The sequence below is a fragment of the Sminthopsis crassicaudata genome, chromosome 2, assembly GCF_048593235.1.
Source record: "Sminthopsis crassicaudata isolate SCR6 chromosome 2, ASM4859323v1, whole genome shotgun sequence".
Lineage (NCBI taxonomy): Eukaryota > Metazoa > Chordata > Mammalia > Dasyuromorphia > Dasyuridae > Sminthopsis > Sminthopsis crassicaudata.
The window spans coordinates 35,827,009-35,851,637 of NC_133618.1; positions in this window are offsets into that span (position 1 = coordinate 35,827,009).

Sequence of the window (24,629 nt, forward strand, 5' to 3'; positions counted from 1 at the left end):
TCTCTACTACAATGAAAGTATAATTAACAAATAGTATAAAATAAAAAGTAAGGGTGAATGATTCAGTAAAATTAACACAAAATTATAATAATATAACACAAAGCAGGGAAAGTCCAATTACTCAACTCCTTTCCAACCAAGCTGGTTATTCCAAGGATGAAGTGTTCAGTTTTATTCTGATGTTTTTGTTTTTATTTACATGGCTGCAGTCTTTATATTTATTGTTTTTCTTATAAATGCTTAGAGAAGCCAGTGGAGAGGCATATGGCAGGGAAGAACAAATGGAATAAGAAGGCAGAGGATATGGTACATCATCCAAATGTAAACTCACAAATATAGCAGGTGGCAAGAGAACAGTACAACTGTTGGATGATCGATATGCCCCTCTTTGTCCTGGGATGTCCAGAACATTGGAGAAGGACCCTACTGACTTGGGTAGATTCTTTGCAATGAACTTAGGAAAAAACTTGATCAAAGGGATGTCATAGTATGGATATGCATAGCTCAGTTGTCTTCTTCAGAGCTGAAAGAAAGGCCCAGACTCCAGTGAATGTCTGACAGACTGAGATGCTCTCCTGGTGTTCTGCTCCAGTGAAACCACAAATAAACAGAGACCAACAAACTGAATCTACTGGTTAGCCGTGTCTGATGTGTGTCTCTGTCCTTTCTATCTGTCCCTTCTGTGTCAGGAAATGGGTAACTCCCTCCTATGTCCCAAGCTGTTCTAGCTTTCCCTTGGTCAGAGCTCCCCTGGAATCCTGCTTTCCCTCCTGGGTGCCCCATGGGAGAATGGCCTAGAGACTTACCATAAGAACAACCTTCCTGGCAATGAGAACTATATCAAATTGTAATGACTTAGTACTGGAATCTTTAATAATTATAACAGCTAACATTTCTATAGTTATTACTATGTGCCAGACACACTGCTAAACATTTCATAATCATTGTCTCACTTGATCATCGCAACCATCCTAGCAGGCAGATGCTATTGTGATACCCATTTTACAGATAAGAAAATCGCAATAAAGGTTAAGTGGCTAACCCTGCATCATGCAACTAGAAAATAATTGATTTGAACTCAGAACTTCCTGACAGTATGCCTAGCTCCGTCCACTGCTCCTATACTAATTAGTCTCCCCATACCAGAGGTCTCCTAGCAAAGGCTATGAGAACACTTCTTAAGGATTTGGAAAGAGGAGAGTTAGTCAGGTATGGGGTAAAGAAGCCCACTTTTAGGGTGTGAACTAATTATTTAGATTGTGTCACTCTTTTATTAGTGACTGGGAAAGAAATCAAGATCAGAACTTGTCAGAGCTCCAGCATCTTCCTCTGAGACCTAGAAGTGTCCCCTGGAAGCAGCCCAGACAAGCTGCCTCCATCCCAGCTGAGGGGAAGGAGATGCCCCAGGGAGACTGATACCTCCTAAAGCAGCTGCTGGGCAGGTTTTTGTTCGGGCCTGTAGCACTGTGGGAGGAATAGTATAGTCATGCTGACAGTAATAGACTGCAGCGTCCTCAGCCTCCACTTTGCTGATTGTGAAAGTAAAATCTGTCCCAGAGCCACTGCCACTGAACCGAGGAGGGATTCCAGTTTGCAGGTTGTTTGCTTCATAAATTAGGAGCTTGGGAGCCTCTCCGGGTTTCTGTTGGTACCAACCAAAATCATCACTAACACTTGAGCTAGTCTTGCAGCTAATGGTGACCTTGTCTCCTGGAGACACTGACAAAAATTCTGGAAACTGAGTCACCACAATGGCCCCCCTGGAACCTAGAATAAAAAGAAAAGACAGAACATGATCCATGTGATTTCATTGTCTGGGACTTTCAATTCAGAAAGAACAAGGAAAGGTGAATGAGTGAAATTTTCTTCCTCTCTTCTAACCTCCGGTAGACTTATCTGAGAGATGGCCAAATAGAAGAATGACCTGTGCAGAATCCCTCACCTGAGATCCAGAGCAACAGAGAGCAGAGGAGCTGAGCCTGGGACCCCATTTCCTCTCCTATCTTTGGATGCTGCTGAGCAGAGACCTCATCCATGATATGGCATTTATCTGGGCCTAAGTATCTGGGGCTGTGCCTGGGGAAGCATGCAAATCAACAGACATGGGGAGGGGGAAATAAGACAGAATGATCTTAAGAGCTTTCCTTTCAAGTCAATACTTTTAACTCATAAATGGCATAATCCTGTTTATTCCCCAAAACAGTGGTAGCAGACTAAAATCTCATAGGGACTCTGTATTGACTTAGTTTTATTACCAATGTTTCATTGTAATTTTTGTTAATTATCTTTTTTTAAGTTTTTATTCATTTGGAACTTTAATCCATAAAGAGACAAAAAAGGAACATTTCTATGCATGGGATACACCATAAAAACTGGATTCAATATAGCAAGAATTTCCCTTTCACACTGTTTCCTTTTTTAAAAAAATGATAGTATATATTACACATTGTTTTTTTTTAATTATAGTTTTTTATTTACAAAACATAGGTATGGGTAATTTTTTAACACTGACCCTTGCAAAACCTTCTGTTCCAAATTTTCCCCTCCTTCCCCCACCCCCTCCCCTAAATGGCATGTAGTCCAATACATTACACAGTGTTTTCAAAGCTACTTTCCCCCCCCCCCCCTGCATTTTCTTCTGAGTTTTCTTTGTTCTTTGCTTTGCACTTTGAACTTTTTCTCCTTCCCTTTGGAACTCATCCTACAGACAGGTGCTATTAAACATAGTTATGTGTATGTAAGCATATATTTATGTATGTCAAACCACACTATACATATTTCTGTTTATCAGTTCTTTCTCTGGATATGGGTAAATCTTCCTTTATAGATTCTTTGTTGTTGATATAAGTATTCATAATACACAAAATGTCTTAGTTGTTCAAGAAGACTTGAACACTAGGACCCTATTGTTCTTATAATGGACAATATTCTCTTGTTTCTGGTCATTTCATTCTTCATCATTTCAAATAAGTCTTTCAGTATTTTTCTAAAATCACATGAATTATCATTTCTTATAGCACAGTAACATTCCACCAAAATCATCCTTCGCAACTCATTGAGTCATGACCCAGTCATTGGGCATCTCCTCAACTTCTAGTTCTTTGCCACCACAAAAAGACAGGCGCTACTATATTTTAGCACATAATTATAAAGTTATTTTTCTTTTTCTCTTATTACCTTACTAAACAGATCTAAAAGAAGCATCGCTGGCTCAAAGTAGCTAGTTTTAGAATTTCTTGGGCATACTTCCAGATTGCTATCCAAAATTGTTGGATCAGTTTATTCTACCAGTAGTAAATCAGGTTCCAATTTTCCCCCATTCCCTGCCCTCCAACATTTGTCATTTTCCTTTCTATCATGTTAGCCACTCTTAAAGGTATTTGCTGATACCTCAAAGTTGTTTCAATCTGTATTTCTCTTAATCAATAGTGAATTAGAGCATTTTTGTTATATGACTATATATTTTATTGCTTTATTGAAAAAATGCCTTTTCATGTCTTTGACAACTTATCAATTGAGGAACTGTATTCTTATAAATTTGTTTTTTCAATTGTTAATAGTATTTATTGATTAGACTTTTAGAGTATACCTCAATTTACTTATCTGCAAAATTAAAAAGTGAAATTAGATTATCTCTTGAGTTTTAAAATAATTTTTAAATTTAAGCTTTAATACAAAATGAGAAAAAAGGAAAACCTTGCCATGTATACAGCTATCCATAGAAAAATCAATACAAAATAAAATTTTCATGTCAAGAAAATCTATAAATAAGTACTAAATATTTATTAGAGTAGTCCATGTTTTCTTTGCTTCCTTGTGAATTTCCTTTTGTTCTCTACTGTTCACTTTCTACTTTGTTATTTTCTTTTCCTTTTTGCCTTCTTTTAATAGAAGACACTGATATTTATATATAAACATACATACACATACTCATAAATATACATATCTCACATGCATATAGACTGTACAATGCTTATTTCCACCTGTCACCTGCTTCTCAGAGGGTGGGGACTATCTTCCTTCATAGGTAAAAGTCTTTCTATATTTTTAAATTTATCATTTCTTACATCACAGCAGTATTCTAACCCAATCTCATTGGATTTGAGAGATTGACTGTAAACATTTTTTTCCTCAATTTTCTGTAATCCTTTTATTCTTGATTACATAGGTTTTATTTACATTACAAAATTTTTCATTCAAAAAAATTGAAATTATCTTTTTTACAATTCAATAGTGATCTTTATAGTATAGATTATGGTTTTATATTGCTAATAAAAATCTTTTATTCTCAGCTTGTTTGAAGTTCTTGAACTTTTGCTCTTCCAAACAAACTTTGTTGCTATTTTTTGCAAATCAATAAAATAATTTAAAATAATTTAAGTTATTATTTTAAATAATTTTACAATGTTCCTGAAGCAACATATTATGAAATTCAAATTTTGAATCTGTTATTCATGTCTATTTTATGGTAAATTTGTCCCATTCATGTTCTGTTACAATTACTTGTGTATTTTCCTCTTTCCTGCTTTTCTTTACTATTCTTCCTCCCTATACCCTATCTCTCCTCATTCTTCTGTTTTACTTACCTATTATTACCTTGCCCTCATATTCCTTAACCCGATCACTCCTTAAAAGTCTCTTCCTTATTTTCCTTGCCCCCAGTCCCTAGCCCTCTTGTTTCTTTCTAAATATAGAAGATGTTAATATATACATACATACACATATGTTTTGTATACACACATCTGTATATATATACACAGATATGTATGTGTTTATATGTGAACACACATAGTTTGTGTTTGTGCATTATATATATGTATATATATATATGTATATATATATACATATGTACGTATAAATATCCTCCTCCCATATATACATATATATTCTCATTAGGAATGGGTTGTAGAAGTATACATATATATATATATATATATATATATATATATATATATATATATATATATATATATAGTCAGTGGAGAGGCATATGGCAGCAAAGAACAAATGGAAAGAAAGAAATTCATAAGAAGGGATAGAATAAAGCACATCATCCAAAATGGAGACTCACAAATATGGGAGATGGCAACAGAATGGGACAACTGTTGGAGGATTCATATGCTCCATTGTGTCCTGATGATGGGCAGAAGCATAGAGAAGAGCCCCATTGGTTTGAGTGGAGGCTTCCCATGGAACTTAGGAATGACAGAGAAGAACTCATAGTCATACGTGGCAAAGTTCTCATCTGCAGAGCTGGAAGCCCCAGACTCCAGTGAGTGTCTGATAGACTGTGATGCTTTCCTGATGTTCTGTCTTAATAAAATCACAAATAAGCAGAATCCAATAAACTAAATATACAGCATAGCCATGTCTGATGTGTGTCTCTGTCCACTGTATCCATCCCTTCTCTGTCAGGAGGTCGGTAACTCCCTCCTAGATCCCAAGGTGTTCTAGGCTTATCCTGACCAGAGCTCCCCTGCTTTCCCTCCTGGGTATCCTATGGGAAAATGATCTGAGGCAGGCTGATGTCCAGGCAGAAGAAGGCAGCCAGGATGCAGAAAGGGCCAAAGGAAAGTTGTCTGAAGAAAAAGACAGGGAAGCTGAGCTTGGGGGAGGACCAACATGGGAAACTTTACAAGCAAGCATCGAAAGGGATGTTACAAGGATAGGGGTGAGACTTGTTCTGTATCCAAGCTCAGAAAGGTGAAGAGAGAGTGAAGGTGCAGAGAGGCCAACTTTAGACTGAACCTAAGGACAGACTCCCTGGCAATGAGAATTATGTAGAAAGGTAATTGATGGTATGGTACTGGAGGGAGTGATAACTGAATTTGAACTCGGGTCTTCCTGACAACATGACTATTCACCAGAGATTCGAACTCCCTCCAGGGGAACACCCAGTCCCCCTGCACTGGAGGTCTCCAAATAAAGGCAATAAGAACACTTGGTGAGGATTTGGAAAGGGAAATCTTCTTAGGTTTGGGTTAGAGAAACCAACCTTTGCGGCATCATCTAATTATTTGTATTGTGTTACTCCATGGTTATTAGATGGGAAAGAAATCAAAGTCAGAGCTTGTCATAGTCCCAGCATCTTCCTCTAAGACCTAGAAACTTCCCCCCAGGAGCCCAGACAAGCTGCCCCCTTCCTGGCTGAGGGCCAGAAGAGGCCCCTGGGACACTGATGCCCCCTCAGCAGCTGCAGGACAGGTTTTTGTTCAGAGCTGTATCACTGTGGGAGGCCAGCTCCTACTCTGCCCACAGTAATAGACTGCAGCGTCCTCAGTCTCCATGTTGCTGATTGTAAGGGAGAAATCTGTCCCAGAGCCACTGCCACTGAACCGGGCAGGGACTCCAGGCAGGAGGGTGGAAGCATATCTGATGATGTATTTAGGAGCCTGGCCTGGTTTCTGTTGGTACCAGTGTATGCTGGTGCTAATATCTTCACTGGCCTTGCAGGACATGGTGACTCTCTCTCCTGGAGAGCCAGCCAGGGAGGCTGGAGACTGGGTCAGCACAATGGCCCCTCGAGCATCTGGAATCACAAACACAAGAGAAACAGTGAGAACAATGCCAGGCCATATTCACAAAAAGAGAAATGTTTCTGACAATGAATGAAAGCTTTAGGAGCTGGGTCCTGCCCCCATGATCCCAGCACACAGCCATATTTTCTCTCTAATCCCCAGAATCACACTCCTTCCCAATTTTTCCCAGAACAACAAAAGATAGCCTCGTTTCTGTTCTTCCTCACTCACCTGAGATCCAGAGGAATAGGAAAAAGAGCATCTGAGCCTGGGACCCCATGTCCATGTGCCTGAGCTCTGAGCTGCCCAGCACCTTCCTCCCCAGCTGCCTTTTTATAGCTGTCTCAGCAGGGAGCTTCCTGTGCTGGGAGTAAGCCATGCAAAACAGCCCAGGGAGGGAGATTTCTGCTCAGAGGCAGGTCCAATGATCTCACTTCCTAAGTAGTCCACTATCTTGAGCTGTTTCAGGGCAGCAGTTCCCTTCTGGGACCCTGGGATGGGGATGTCCCGGGAAGATGGTAGATCTTATTCTGTCCCCATGAGCCTGAAATTATCAAAATTTCCAAGAAAACTCAACACCAGCATGGTACCATCCGGAAGAGATTCACATATGTAAGGATCACTTCAAAGTGGGTCACTCTGCCTTGTAGCCTGAATCACTCCACACCCCCCCCCATCACTCATAATTCTTGTGAGATTCCCCACCTTTTCACAGGAATTACTAGGTGTGACTGTCAGGAAGAACTTTGTCAGCATTCAAGTCAGTATAACAGAAGGGAGCCATTTCCTAGTGCTGATATATATATATATATATATATATATATATATATATATATATATATATATATATATATATATATATATATATATATATATATATATATATATATATATATATAATATTGCATTTTCCCTCCCACAGTACATAACTGGCAGAGCCACTGAAGGAAGTCCCTGCTACCAAAGTCCTTGGAAATGTCAGCTGCTTCAGCATTAAAATTGATCTGGTTTTATTAGAATAAAAAGCATGAATGAAGGGAAATTACCATCACTTTTTTCTGTCCTTGGAGAGCTAAAGGATCTTTCCCTCCAACGTGCAGCTGAAATCTCTGTGAGGGATAAAAACCCTCACCCCAAGATGACTACTCAGAAACCTCTAGGAGCAAAAAGCAGAAAAGTTGGTGTTTATTAATAAATTCTCATGAGAATGAGCAATTCCACCAATGGAAGGGAAAGAGAGGAAGCTCGCAGTAAAACGGCTAAAGAAGTAGGAAAGATATACTCTTTTTAGAGGTTCTGTTACAAAGCGTTACATCATAAGTTGGGGAGCATTAAGAAATAGGTGCCCTCTCCTGTTAGGTTCTTACTAGGTGCTAAGTCGGTACTTAACAATTCTCTAGCTCAGGGTTCACACCTTTAGTTCACACCTTTAAAAGGAGGAAGTTCATTGGTTGTAAGTAGTTCCCACAAGCCCCTGGAGTACCCATAGGCCCATTGTCTGGGAGAATAAATGAGGAGGGCAATTGGGAAGGAAGCCGTCTGGATTGGGTCAAGGAGAAGACTTCCCACACTCTGGGAGGCAGAGTCTGATTCCCACACTCTAGGAGACTCAGAGTCAAGATTTTATTTCCACATCTTACCTTTGCTCAGGCTGGAGGCTCCAGAAGCCTCCCAAGAAATCTGCTCACAAAGAAAAGGATTTACAGAAAAGAAACCACCTCCCAGAGAAGGATTACAATTGAGAGATGACAGGATATTACACTCTCCCCTTAATTAAATGTTAGACATTGGTGAAAAAATAGGTTAGAATGAAATGCTTTCAGATTCCCTGCTTCCAAGAGGAACCAGCCATCACACCTTCAGATTACTAAACTAGCAGCATTTAAACTAATAGTCTAAATATTGATAGCATTGAACAGTGATCATATCAGATTAAGTAAATATACCTAAAGTTTAAGTAAATATTGGCTAATACTCAACATATTTATGCAGGTCACAGAGACATAGAAATAATGGAAAAATAAAATACAGAAAAGGAATTTCAACATTTCTGGAAGTTCTTCACCTTATCTCTATTCCCCACATCTCCAACATGTGATTCCTCCCCTCCGTCCTCTGTGAGCTCCTGGGGAACGGGGACCAGCTTATTGTTGCCCTTGTGTCTCTGGTTCTTAGCACAAGGCTTGGCCCCTAACAAATGCCTGATCTGTACTTTTTTATTTATTAATTTATTCATTGATTAAATGGGCTGTATAAGAAACCAAGCTTTGGATAGGCCCCTCTACAGCAAGAGAAACTCCTTTTTCTCCTCATTGACTCCACACAGATCATCTTTGGGAATTTTGGAATGTGTATGAATTCCCATTCAAACAGAGTAGCCACAGGATCCTTGAGGAAGAATGGAAAGGCAGCTACTGGGCATCTCAGTGCATAGAACACCAGTCCTAGAGACAGGAGGACTTGAGTCCAAATATGACATCAGACTTTTAGTAGGTGTGTGACATTGGACATGTCACTTAACTCGGATGCCCCCTTTACCTGAAAAAAGCCCCCAGGATTCCCAAGCTATAATTTGATACAGAAGTGAAGGGAAATTTCTCTTCCCTAGACCACCCATCAGTCTGCAACACCTTCCCCAGATGCAGCTAAAGGCTCTGCCCTTGTCTAGACCTCCCAGGCCTAGCCTAGCTTCTCTCCATCCCTACTCCTTCCTTCAGGGGTCACTGAGGCATGGTCATGGCTGTGCTCAGCACCTGTCCTCCATTGCTTCCCATCATTGTGTCCTGTCTTTGTCCTCCTCTGCACATGGCCAATGCCTGTCCTCAGCTCACAGGAAATAAAAGTCATTGTGCCACAGATGGGCACTGAACTCTGACTTCATCCCTTCTGCCCTCCACAGCCTGTGGGTAGTAATTTCTCTTCTGCTCTAGAATCAGACCCATTGCACTGCTGGGTATTGGGGGAAATAGTGAGGCTACATTTACAGAAAAGACATGTGGAAGTAGCTTATATGACACCCATTGTTAAAGTATTAATGACTTGGCAACAAGTGGACTCTCTACTATAAGTGTGAGAGGATAATCAAGGTTCACAGTCAAGTTGGGATTCTATGAGATTGTAAAAAGTAAGTAAGTAAAAAGTAAGAAAGTAATAAGAAAGCTTGGAACAGGGAGGGACAATGGAAAGGGAGAAAACAGATGTTTTCTCATCAAGGACTATGGTAGTCCAGTGAAATTACTATCTCATAATTTCATGGAAAATAAAATCAAAACAGGAATTAGCCTCTTTCTCTAAGGTCTGAAAAATCTCCTGAGGTAGCCGAGAAGATTCTGTCTCCTAACTCAGGAGAAAAGATTCAGTTTATGTCTTTCATGCAAAGTACTTAAAACTCCTCTATTCCATTAAAGTTTTGTTTTGTTCCCTTCACGATTAAATTTAAAATGGGCAGAATAAGATATTCCTGATTTTAGTATTATTGCATTATGGAAAATTGTTTTTCCAAGATCTTCTCTAGGATTTACTAGATGCTGCTAGTCTTTTGTGATATGAAGTCATTTCTTGTGCTTTGAAATGCTTCTTTCTGGAGTTTTACCATATTATTTTCTATTTTATATATAACAGGAGTTTTAGGCATGCTGTTCCTGAAACTTTTCCCTTATCCTGCCATCTGAGGATAATCATACAGGGAATAAAATAGTTCTTTAATGAGATAGAAAACTGTCAAATTTTTTGATGAATACAATAGAAATCAAATGATTAGCATATGAAAAGTGCTTTGCAAACATTAAAATTCAATATTTCTCATTAATATTATTATTAACACTAAATTTCCATAGTTTAAGAGCCTTGGCTATGATCATAGAGGCAACACAACTAGACTGAACCCATTTCATAAACCTCAAGACCAGGCATCTATCTACCAGGAGATCCAGGACCTGAGCTCTCTTTCTAACTATTAGCAACACCTGAAATATGGGGTGGGGAAGGCAGTGAGAAATAGGACTTCAGGATGAATCCTAGGTCAGAGCCTTAAAGATTTCAAAGGCAGTTGTTGCCCTCTACATCACTGAAACAAGAAGAAGGTTGAGGGGGGAAGATAAGTTTGGTTTTGAACATGTTGACTTTAAGATCTCCTGGATTTTCAATTAAGATGTCTGAAAGGCAGTAGGTGATGCCAGTTTGGAGGGGGGCAGAGAGATAGGGACAGGAGAAGTAGATTTGTGAATTGTTAGCAAAGCAACATGAATTAAATCAGTGGGAGCTGGTGATGTCACCTACTAAAGTGATATAGAAGGTGAAGAGAAGAGGGGCCAGGACAGATCCCTGAAGAGTACCAATAGTTAGAGGACAAGATCTGAGAAAGGATCAAGAAAAAAATGATGGGACTTCCGGCCAAGATGGCGGCGTGGAGGCAGACAGCTGCTTGAGCTCCTCATTTTCTCTCAGAACTTACTTCATGACAAGCCTCTGACTTAATGCTTGACCCAGAAAGAAATCCACAAATAATCACCAAGAGAAGACATCCTTGAAAGTCGCCAGAAAAGGTCTGTGTTTGCTCGGGGGAGGGTCAATCAGACTGGGCACAGACTGAGGGCAGGCAGCCAGAGCAAGACAGGCAGCTCACACAGCTCAGACCAGAGGGGGAGGGGTGTGATCTCTGCAGTTTCTGTGAAAGGGCTTTTGCCCCAGTGTGGATGCTCCGTCTTGGCAGCAAGCCAGGAGCAGCAGAGAGGGTGTAAACACCGGAGGTGAAGATTGAAACCCCAGAAAGCCAGCATCTCTCAGAGCCCGGCCACCCCCAACCCCGACCTGGACTGACTCAGTGCGTTCTCAGAGCCTCAGAGCGCAGACTCAGTACAGTCATTGCTGTTCTGTTAGTGGCTCTCTGCTGCCCTACCCCCAGTCTGTAGAGGAAGCCCATTAATACCATCCAGCCCCATCCCCCGCAAAACAGACCAATTGTTTCTCTTGTCAGTTTGTTTTCTTTGATTCCTACTCTGACAAAATGAACAAAAAATTCAAAAGGGCTCTAACCATTGACAGCTTCTGTGTGGAGAGGGAGCAGACTTCAAATGCTGAGGAGACTAGGAACAGAATGTCCCCAGATGTATCCCCTGGGAGGGATATAAGCTGCTCCTCAATACAAAAGAACCTCATAGAGGAAATCAAAAAGGCTCTCACAACAGAGCTGGAAGAGAAATGGAAAAAGGAAAGGGAAGCTTGGCAAGAGAGCCTGGAGAAGTCATCCCATGCATTCAAAGACAGAGTGGATAAAGAAATCAAATCATTGAGAAACAAGATTAGTGAGCTGGAAAAGGTAAATAACTCCAAGGAAAACAGGATTAGTGAGGTGGAAAAGGTAAACAACTCCAAGGAAAACAGGATTAGTGAGCTGGAAAAATAAATCAGCTCTCTAAAAACTAAAATGGATAAAATGGGAAAAAATTCCATAGAAGATAAAAACTCAATTGGACAATTACAAAGAGATATAAAAAAAGTGAGTGAAGAAAATACATCATTGAAAATTAGACTGGAACAAGTAGAAATGAATGACTCAAGGAGAAACCAAGAGGGAGTCAAGCAAAACCAGAGAAATGAAACAATTGAAAAGACTGTCAAGTACCTTACCAGAAAGACAACAGACCTGGAAAACAGATCCAGGAGAGACAATTTGAGAATAATCGGACTCCCTGAAAAATGGGAGGAAAAAAAGAGCTTGGACACCATTTTCGAGGAAATGATCAAAGAGAACTGCCCAGACGTTTTGGAAACAGAGGGTAAAATAGACATTGAAAAAATTCATCGATCACCTACTGAAAGGGACCCTAAAATCAAAACGCCAAGAAATATAGTGGCCAAGTTCAAGAACCATCAGACAAAGGAAAAGATATTGGAAGCTGCTAGAAAAAAACAATTTAGATATGGAGGATCCACAATAAGGATAACCCAGGATCTAGCAGCATCCACATTAAAAGAACGCAGGGCCTGGAACATGATATTCCGAAAGGCTAAGGAACTTGGTATGCAGCCAAGAATAACTTACCCAGCAAGAATGAGCATCGTTTTCCAGGGAAGAAGATGGACATTTAACGAAATAAATGAATTCCATCTATTTTTGATGAAAAAACCAGACCTACATAAAAGGTTTGATCTTCAAATACAGAACTCAAGAGATTTCTAAAAAGGTAAAAAGAAATCTTGAGAACTATACTTCTGTCAAAAAAAATATGTAAAGAACATATGTACAATTTGTCTTAGAAACTAGAGGTGGAAAGGAGATTATATCATAAAAAAGTGTAAAGTGGTGGTACTACATCTCATGAAGAGGCAAAGGTAACCTATTATATCTGAGAGAAAGAAAGGAGGGAGATGAACATAGCGTGTATCAATAGACATATTCGATTTATGGTGAAACTTCTTCCACTTCATTGAAAAGTGAAAGGGAAGGAGTAAGCTAAGGGGAAGGGAATACAGTAATTTCGAGGAAAAGGGGTGAAATAAGGGGAGGATCTTTAAGGTGGAGGAGGGATCCTAAAAAGGGAGGGCTGTGAAAAGCAAGTAGTATTCACCAGTTTAATACTGGATAGGAGGGTAAAAGGGAAGGAAAGGGGAAAAGCATAAGCAGGGGTTAATAGGATGGCAAGCAATATAGAATTAGTCCTTCTAACCATAAATGTGAATGGGGCAAACTGCCTCATAAAGAGGAAGCAGTTAGCAGACTGGATTAAAAGTCAGAATCCTACTATATGTTGTTTACAGGAAACACTCCTGAAACAGGATGAGACATTCAAACTAAAAGTAAAAGGGTGGAGCAGAATCTATTATGCTTCAGGCAAAACCAAAAAAGCAGGAGTAGCCATCCTCATCTCAGATCAAGCAAAAACAAAAATTGATCTAATTAAAAGAGATAAGGAAGGGCATTATATCCTGCTAAAGGGAAGCATCAATAGTGAAGCAGTATCAATATTAAACATGTATGCACCAAGTGGTGCAGCATCTAAATTCTTAAAAGAGAAATTAAGAGAGCTGCAAGAGGAAATAGATAGCAAAACTATAATAGCGGGAGATCTCAACCTTGCACTCTCAGAATTAGATAAATCAAACCACAAAATAAATAAGAAAGAAGTCAAAGAGGTAAATAGAATACTAGAAAAGTTTGATATGATAGATCTTTGGCGAAAGCTAAATGGAGACAGAAAAGAATATACTTTCTTCTCAGCAGTTCATGGAACCTATACAAAAATTGATCATATACTAGGGCATAAAAACCTCAAAATCAAATGCAGTAAGGCAGAAATAGTAAATGCATCCTTTTCAGACCATAATGCAATCAAAATAACATTTAATAAAAAGCCAGGGGAAAATAGACCAAAAAATAATTGGAAACTAAATAATCTTATACTAAAGAATGATTGGGTAAAACAGCAAATCATAGACATAATTAATAACTTCACCCAAGAAAATGACAATAATGAGACATCATACCAAAATGTGTGGGATACAGCCAAAGCAGTAATAAGGGGAAGTTTTATATCTCTACAGGCCTACTTGCATAAAATAGAGAAAGAGAGGGCCAACGAATTGGGCTTACAACTAAAATTGCTAGAAAAGGAACAAATTAAAAACCCCCAGACAAACACAAAACTTGAAATTCAAAAAATAAAAGGTGAGATTAATAAAATTGAAAGTAAAAAAACTATTGAATTAATTAATAAAACTAAGAGTTGGTTTTATGAAAAAACCAACAAAATAGACAAACCCTTAGTTAACCTGATTAAAAAAAGGAAAGAGAAAAAGCAAATTGATAGTCTTGAAAATGAAAAGGGTGAACTCACCACTAATGAAGAGGAAATTAGAACAATAGTTAGGAGCTACTTTGCTCAACTTTATGCCGATAAATTCGATAACTTAAATGAAATGGAAGAATACCTTCAAAAATATAGCTTGCCCAGATTAACAGAGGAAGAAGTAAGTAGTCTAAATAGTCCCATCTCAGAAAAAGAAATAGACCAAGCTATTAACCAACTTCCTAAGAAAAAGTCCCCAGGACCAGATGGATTTACAGGTGAATTCTACCAAACATTTAAAGAACAACTAACTCCAATGCTATGTAAACTATTTGAAACAATAGGGATTGAAGGAGTCCTACCAAATTCCTTCTATGACACAGACATGGTACTGATACCTAAACCAGGTAGATCGAAAACTGAGAAAGAAAACTATAGACCAATTTCCTTAATGAATATTGATGCTAAAATCTTAAATAAGATATTAGCAAATAGACTTCAGAAAATCATCCCCAGGATAATACACTATGACCAAGTGGGATTTATACCAGGAATGCAGGGCTGGTTTAATATTAGGAAAACTATTAGTATAATTGACCATATTAATAATCAAATTAATAAAAACCATATGATCATCTCAATAGATGCAGAAAAGGCATTTGATAAAATCCAACATCCATTCCTACTAAAAACGCTTGAGAGTATAGGAATAAATGGACTATTCCTTAAAATAATAAGGAGCATATATTTAAAACCCTCAGTAAACATCATATGTAATGGTGATAAACTAGAACCTTTCCCTGTAAGATCAGGAGTGAAACAAGGTTGCCCACTATCACCATTACTATTCAATATAGTACTAGAAACTCTAGCCTTGGCAATAAGAGCCAAGAAAGAGATCCAAGGAATTAGAGTAGGAAATGAAGAAATCAAATTGTCACTTTTCGCAGATGACATGATGGTATACTTAGAGAACCCCAAAGACTCTGCTAAAAAGCTATTAGAAATAATTCAGAATTTTAGCAAAGTTGCAGGATACAAAATAAATCCACATAAATCCTCAGGATTTTTATACATTACCAACACAATCCAACAGCAAGAGATACAAAGAGAAATTCCATTCAAAATAACAGTCGATAGTATCAAATATTTGGGAATATATCTACCAAAGGAGAGTCAGGAATTATATGAGCAAAATTACAAAACACTTGCCACAAAAATAAAGTCAGATTTAAATAATTGGAAAGACATTCAGTGTTCTTGGATAGGCTGAGTGAATATAATAAAGATGACAATACTCCCCAAACTAATCTATTTATTTAGTGCTATACCAATCAGACTCCCAAGAAACTATTTTAATGACCTAGAAAAAATAACAACAAAATTCATATGGAAGAATAAAATGTTGAGAATTGCAAGGGAACTAATGAAAAAAAAGTCAGAGGAAGGTGGTCTAAGAGTACCTGATTTAAAGCTATATTATAAAGCAACAGTCACCAAAACCATTTGGTACTGGCTAAGAAATAGACTAGTTGATCAGTGGCATAGGTTAGGTGCACAGGGCAAGATAGTGAATAAAAATAGCAATCTAATCTTTGACAAACCCAAAGATCCCAAATTTTGGGATAAGAATTCATTATTTGACAAAAACTGCTGGGAAAACTGGAAATTAGTATGGCAGAAACTAGGCATGGACCCACATTTAACACCACATACTAAGATTAGATCAAAATGGGTCCAAGATTTAGGCATAAAGAATGAAATCATAAATAAATTGGAGGAACATGGGATGGTTTACCTCTCAGACTTGTGGAGGAGGAAGGAGTTTGTGTCCAAGGGAGAACTAGAGACCATTATTGATCACAAAATAGAACATTTTGATTACACCAAATTAAAAAGTTTCTGCACAAACAAAACTAATGCAAACAAGATTAGAAGGGAAGTAACAAATTGGGAAAAAATTTTTACAATTAAAGGTTCTGATAAAGGCCTCATCTCCAAAATATACAGAGAATTGACTTTAATTTATAAGAAATCAAGCCATTCTCCAACTGATAAATGGTCAAAGGATATGAACAGACAATTTTCAGATGATGAAATTAAAACTATTTCCACTCATATGAAAGAGTGTTCCAAATCACTATTGATCAGAGAAATGCAAATTAAGACAACTCTGAGGTATCATTACACACCTGTCAGATTGGCTAAGATGACAGGAACAAATAACGATGAATGTTGGAGGGGCTGTGGGAAAACTGGGACACTGATGCATTCTTGGTGGAGTTGTGAAAGACTCCAACCATTCTGGAGAGCAATCTGGAATTATGCCCAAAAAGTTATCAAAATGTGCATACCCTTTGACCCAGCCATACTACTACTGGGTTTATACCCCAAGGAACTACTAAAGAAGGGAAAGGGACCTGTATGTGCCAAAATGTTTGTGGCAGCCCTTTTCATAGTGGCTAGAAGCTGGAAGATGAATGGATGTCCATCAATTGGAGAATGGTTGGGTAAACTATGGTATATGAATGTTATGGAATATTATTGTTCTATAAGAAATGACCAACAGGAGAGACTTACATCAACTGATGCTGAGTGAAACGAGCAGAACCAGAAGATCATTATACACTTCAACAATGATACTGTACGAGGATGTATGCTGATGGAAGTGGATTTCTTCAACATAGAGAAGAGCTAATCCAATTCCAATTGATTAATGATGGACAGAACCAGCTACATCCAGAAAAGGAACACTGGGAAATGAATGTAAACTGTTATTTTTACCTTCTGAATCCAATTCTTCCTGTGCAACAAAAAAATTCGGTTCTACACACATATATTGTATCTAGAATATACTGTAATATATTTAACATATATAAGACTGCTTGCCATCTGGGGGAGGGGGTTGGGGGAGGAAGGGAAAAAATCTGAATAGAAGTAAGTGCAAGGGATAATGTTGTAAAAATTACCCATGCATATGTACTGTCAAAAAAATGTTATAATTATAAAATAAAATTAAAATTTAAAAAAATGATGGAAAATCATAAACAGAATGAGCAAGATCATCATGTTTCCAGAGGATCAATGATGAAGTGTTCCACCCCTCCTGACAGAGAAGTCATAGACATGAGGGGCAGAGACTTGTATTTCAGGGCAAAGTTACTCTGTGGATTCATTTTGTTTGATTGTTTATTTCTTACAAGGCTATTGTTTTTTTTTTCCTCATTCATTCTCTCAGTTTTAATTGATGGTGAACAGTGAGACAGATCAGAAGCAAATAGGTTTAGCAATAGTGATGAAAAACTGGGGAAATAACATTTTAAAAAATACCCTGAAAAGAAAAGGAGGCACTTTGCAGTGGAGTAAAGAAACACAGGAGATTTAAGAAATGAAATATATGATTATCATCTACTTTTTTAAGTCAAAGTGTATGAAATGGAGAATCAGATTTTCATGCAGATTACTTTGTTGTATGTTCTGTTGGGATGAATGGAAATGTTCTTTATGGTTAAGGTTTTAATTATTTTTTTTGAAAGCATGCCCCCCTGTACATGGTGAAAGAGCTTCCATTAATTTCAATTCTTCCTTTGTCTACCAGGTCTCACATTCAAAGAGGGTCACTCAGGTACTGGTGGAATCATGAACACTTTTAGCTTTAAATCACACTTCTCTTCCAAATTCTGTGTGTACTTACCCAGACATTTCCATTTAGTCCTTTCTCCCTGAAGACATGGGATTATTCTCTATGGAGAGGATATGTTTTATGTGGAATGTTATTTTTTGCAAATAAGATGTATAAATAATTCTCTATGCCATGATATGACTACTTTATTTAATTTGAGTTAATTATATAGATAGATTTCCTTTTTAAGGCTTTTTGTTTTCAAAGTATATGCATCGATAATTTTCAGTGTTCATATTTGCAAAACTTTTGTTTTCCAATTTTTCCCTCCCTTGGCTTAGTTCCTCCCCTAAATAGCAAGTTATCTATTATAACTGCATATGTAATGTTAAAATGTTTATATTAATTCACAAACAGATCCCAGCTTATGCTACTCAGTAAGATCCCTTTTAAAGACAAAAACCGAAATTAGAAAGAGGGAACAATATTTATAAGTAGTTTTTTTTTTTTTCAGCAAGATGTAGATGTATCCATAATTTGCACATCATAATGACTTTATTTTGACTTAAATTTATAAATATCTTTTATTTTTACGTTGAATTACATGTATATCTCTATTTTAGTCTTCTACTCAAAGGACTAAGACAAATAATAAAAAATAACAAGGAGTGAGGAAGAGTCCAGTAAAACCCACAAGTAAATTAACATAATACAACAAGGAATTCTTAAGAAGGGGAAGAATACAGAATCATCCAGAATATAAGCTCAAAATATGTCAGGTGGCAAAAGAATGGGGCAACTATTGGATTATCTATAGACTCCACTGTGTCCATATGATGTGCAGAAAAATAGAGAAAGGCTCCATTGGCTTAGAGCCCTTTCAGTGAATTTAGAAGGATAAAAGGGGTCTCACAGCATGGGCATGTATGGCTGAGTGGGAATTTCCCCAGCTGGAAGGACCAGTCACTGTCTGATAAGAGTATGACAGAACAGTGTTCTATGTTAGAGAAACCACAAATAAACACAGTCCAACAAACTAAATCCTCAGAATAGCCATGTCTGACATGTATGTGTGTCTCTGTTCTCTAAGTCTATCTCTTCTCTGTCAGGAGGTGGATAATTCTTGTTTAGGTCTCAAGTTGTTCTAGAGCTCCCCTGAAATCCTGCTTTCCCTGCTAGGTGCCCCATGGGAAAAGACCTGGGGCAGGCTGGTGATCAGGCAGAGGGAGGATGGGGAAGAGAGAAGAGGCCAAGAGACAGGAAGGTCACCTAAAGGAATTAGGGAGCTAAGCTTGGAGGAGGAGCAACATGGGGCATGAAGTACCCGCTTCCAAGGCTTCAAAGGGCTGTGACAAGGATGGAGGTGAGACTTGTTCTGTCAGATACCAAAGCCCAGAAATGAGAGCAAAGGGTGGAAGGGGTGGAGAGGCTGGGTTTAGATTTAAGCTAAGAAGAGACGCCTTGGCAATGAGAACTATGCAGAAATACAATTGATGATCCATTCCTAGGGGCAATAGTCATAAGAATAATAGCTAATATTCCTCAGAGGTTAGTAAATGCCAGGCACAGTGCTAGGCACTTTACAATCATGATCTCCCTTGATTCTCTCAACAATCCTACAAGACTGAGATAAAGGTCAAGTGACTTGTCCAGAATCACACAACTGAAAAGGATCTCAGACTGCAATGGCATTCAGGTCTTCCTGACAATGTGGCTCTATCCACTGCATCAATGTGCTCCCTTGGGAGCACCCATACTATATTTCTTCTAGAAAATGCTACAAGAACACTATTTGAAGATTTGGAAAGAGGATAGAAGATCACATATGGGTTAGACAAACCCTACTTTAGGATGGGAATTAATTATGTGGATTGTATCACCTCATGACTCTTGGCAGGGAAAGGAATCAAGATCAAAACTCACAGCTATGGCATCATCCTCTGAGACCTGGAAACCTACCCTGCAGGCAGTGCAGACATGCTGCCCAGTCCCAGCTGAGAGGAAGGAGAAGACCCTGAGATACTGATGCCTGTTTGAGCAGCTACTAGGCAAGTTTTTGTTCGGGGCTGTATCACTGTGGGAGGCCACCTATAGTCCTGCTGACAGTAATAGACTGCAGCGTCCTCAGTCTCCACTCTGCTGATTGTGAGGGAGTAATCTGTCCCAGAGCCACTGCCACTGAACCGGGCAGGGACTCCAGTGAGCAGCCTGTCTGTATAATAAATTAGGGGCTTGGGAGCCTCCCCTGGCTTCTGTTGGTACCAATTTAATTCTTTACTAACATCTGAGCTGGTCTTGCAGTTAATGGTGACCCTCTCTCCTGGAGACACTGACAAAAATTCTGGAGTCTGAGTCACCACAATGGCCCCCCTGGAACCTGGAATAAAAAAGAAAAGACAGAACTTGATCCATATAATTTTCAATTCATAATGATCAAGCAGAGGAAAATAGACCAAATTTCCTTCTCCCTCCTAACCTTCCCCAGACATATCCCAGAGATGGCCAGAAAGCAATGGAGCATGTGCAGGATCCCTCACCTGAGATCCAGAGCAGCAGAGAGCAGAGGAGCTGAGCCTGGGATCCCATCTCCTCCCCTGGCCTTGAATGCTGCTGAATAGTGATCCCACCCATGATCCCACATTTATGAGTATAAGCACCTGGGGTGGTCTCTGGGGAAACATGCAAATCAACAGATGGGGGCAGGAGGAAGTAGAAAGGCACAATGATCTTAAGAACTTTTCTTTCAAGTAACTGAATTAATTTCATCTCATAAAAGACATGATAATCCTGTCTATTCCTCCAAAATAGTGGTGCCAGACTAATGTCTTCTGTCAGTTGTATATTGACTTAATTTGTTATCAACATTTTATTGTAATTTTTGTTAATTATGTTTACTTTTTTAAAAGCTTTTATTCATTTTAAACTTTGATACACAGAAAAACAAAAAAGGAACATTTTTATGTATGGGACATGAAAGCACACATGAATACAACATGAATTTCCCTTTCACAGTTTCCTTGTTTTTAAATTATAATAAGCATTACACATTGTTTTCAAAGCTATCCTCTTTTTCTGCATTTTCTTCTGACTTTTCCTTTGTTCCCTGTTTTCCACTTTGCATTTTTCTTCTCCTTCCCTTCCCAACGCATCCTACAGAAAGGTTCCATTAAACTTAAGTATGTGTATGTGAGTGTATATATGTGTCAAACCACAAAAAAAGTATTTCTGTTTGTCAGTTCTTTATCAGGATATGGATAACATTTTCCTTTATAGATTCTTTGTTCTCGATATGAGTATTTATAACACTTAAAATGCCTTAGTTCAAAGTTTTCCCTAGAATTCTATTGCTCTTACAGTGAACAATATCCTCTTGCTTCTGGTTATTTCACTCCATCATTTAAAACAAGTCTTTCAATATTTTTCTAGAAACAATGTGATTCTAGAAAAATATAGACTTATCATTTCTTATATCACAGTAACTTTTCATCAAAATCTCTATCACAACTCACTGAGCTATCACCAATTGTTAGACATCTCCTCAACTTCCAATTCTTTGTCTGCACAAAGACAGCTGCTACTATATTTTTGTATTTAATTTTAAAGTTCTTTTCCTTTTCCCCCTTTTACCTTAGTATACAGATCTAAGAGAAGGATTGCTGCCTCAAAGTGTCTACACAGTTTTATAACTTCTTGGGAACACTTCCAGATTGCTATCCAAAATTGTTGGATCAGTTTATTGTTCCACCAGTAGTAAATCAGTGTTCCAATTTTTCCCCATTCCCTGCCCTCCAACATTTGTCATTTCCATTTCTCTCATGTTAGCCAATCTGAAAGGTATTTGCTGATACCTCAAAGCTGTTTTAATTTGTATTTCTCTTAATCAATACTGAATTAGAACATTTTCTTATATGATTATTGCTTCAATGAAAAAAAATTGCATGTTCATATCTTTAACAACTTATCAATTTAGGAATTACTTGTATTCTTATGAATTTGATTTTTCCTTCATACTATTTCAGAATGACAAAGGATATGTGCCTACAAGGTTATTGTACAGAGAGTACACACAAGATAAGAGCAGAGAGGTAAGTCTAAGCAATATAAGGACACTCTAAAGATCTCTCTGAAGACTTGTACAATCAATTGTGAGACATGGACAGGGTCACATGGAAAGGCAGACTACATCAAAGAAGGCATTCTGCTCTATGAGCAAAGCAGTGTGGAGTAGCTCAACTAATGTGAAATTTGATAATTACCATCAGTGTGGTGGCAGACTTTAATACCACTTTTTCTCCTTATTAAAAGCATCTGATGACATTACTAAAAAAGGATACTACAAAGCATGGGAGAACCCAGAGCTACTTCACTCTATTGATGACTGGGAAAGCAGGAGAGTATCATCCATTATCCAGAACCAAGTCAAGAATGCCATCATGAAAATGGCACACAATATTGATGAACTTCTCTGGTTAACCAGATTATATCATGATCTTTCAGAGGCGCTCATGCCTGACAATACCAAAAACCTTGGTCAGATTGATAAACATGGTGTACAAACATGTTCTGTTCCTGGCTTTCTTCTGGTAGTGTTGAGCTAAATTGCCCATTTCTTGGCCATTTCTGTAACCACAATTGCTCTCAGGTAGAAGACCAACTTCCAGAAGAATAATTATCCCATTAAAGAGAATACTGGTGGGAATCTTGTTGACAATGACAAAAAGAGAGCATCCTATTGGCAATCCCCAATTGTCAGAGAATAACCTAAGAAATTTTCCTTTGTAGAAATGGACAATGGAGGCCATTTAAATTCTTCTTGCCACATAACCTACAACATTTCAGTCAGCTTTTTTATGAACAGATTACCCCTTGCCTTGTAAATCTCAGCTGGAATAGAATCAGTACCAGATGCTGAACCACAGGAAAGTGTAATTTTGGGATCCTTACCTTCAGTTGGAAGTTCAGCTAAAATGAACTTGACTTCAATCTAAGGTCAATAGCTTCAGGCTTAGTCAAAGGCCATTTATTGAGAACACTGGGGAGTGTTCAACCTATATCTCTAGATTGGTAACTCCTATAGGATGAATATGGCCCCATGAACAATGAGTAATTGAGAGATATGGTAGGTCTTTGGCTGTAAATAGCTTTCAGGAGGCCACAAAGGCTCTTTGCTTCAATACAGTCAGTGTAAAAGCGAATTACATCCATCTTCTTTGTTTGCCAAGAATCCTGCTTTTTACTTGAACTTTAATTTTGATAGAGTTAAACACTCTTTTGTAGAGACACATGACCTATTCTGTCTGTAAACCCTGTGGAATTCTTGTTTCTTATTTAACAGCTTCTGCATTTACCCATCATTTTTCTCAAAGCAATATTGATTTTTGGGAGAGTTCTGACCCAGAGGAATAAATGTGGTGCTGTATCTGTGAAAGCTGTCCATTCTATTTCTGCTATATTATTGCCATCAATGTGTTGACTTAACTTTCCTTCCAAATTAGCAGCAAACTGTTCTGACTAGAGAAAGAAAGCCTGATCCAACCTGTTGACAGTCTTTTGTTAGTAATTTTGCCTTGATGACATCACTTTTGTTTCATGTGACTGTTCAATTTGGAAATAATAACTCTGTGAGAGATCTAGCACTCTGCACCCCACGCCATCATTGTTACTCTCACATCCTTACAATGACATAGTCCATAAAATGTCAATATTTACTGCAAATGTGCATCCAGGAAGTTGTATTGGAAGCTTTTACTTACATAGAACTTATAAGAATTCTGATCAAAACAATTACTAACTGTGATTTGAAGGCATCAAGAAGTCTCAGGTCTAAAAGTGAGACACCTTTCCCCAAGGGCCCTGTTACATTTGAGTAATATATAATGTAGCTCTGAGTTATTTCCCACTGTCTTAATGATGGCTGAGTATAAATTGCTTCCTTGTGCTGTTGTGAAACTTTAATTATTATGGTTACTTTTTCTTATTTCAACTTAAGTCATTTGAATGTAGACATCTGAAGCCATGAATTTTAGTCTTTGCTACTTTGTAAATTTTTACTTTTTATTTACTATTCATTCATGTATCCTCTTGTAATCTTTATTTTAGCTACTCTTCAGGATATCTAGCTGAAAGAAAACAAAAGATAGGTTGTCTTTTTTTCCTGTTGCTTTGTGTAGTTTAAATCTCTTCTGACACTCATCAAATATATTCTTATATGCCTTGTTTAAGTATACAGCATCTCTTTCCAAGAAACTCTCCTCTTCCCCCTCACTCTCACTTCCTTGCTCCCTCATTACCCCTCCATCTTTCTCTCTGTGTATCTCTCTGTCTCTTTCTCTCTCTGTCATTTGCTCTTTCTCGCTGTTATCTGTCTCTGACTCTTTTTCTTTCTCTGTTTCTCTTTCTGTGTCTGTCTTTCTGTCTCTGTTTCCTTGTCTCTCAGTCTCTATGTGTCTCTGTGTGTGTTTTTCTGTTTCTCTCTATATATTTTTCTCCCTCCTTCCCTCCTTCCTTCTTACGCTTCTCTGTCTCTGTCTTTGTCTCTTCTCTCTCTCTCTCTCTCTCTCTCTCTCTCTCTCTCTCTCTCTGTCTCTCTCTCTCTCTCTCTGTGTGTGTGTCTCTATTTTTCTCCTTCCCTCCCTCCTTTCTTCTTACTCTTTTCTCTGTCTCTATCTATCTATATCTATATCTATCTATCTATCTATATCT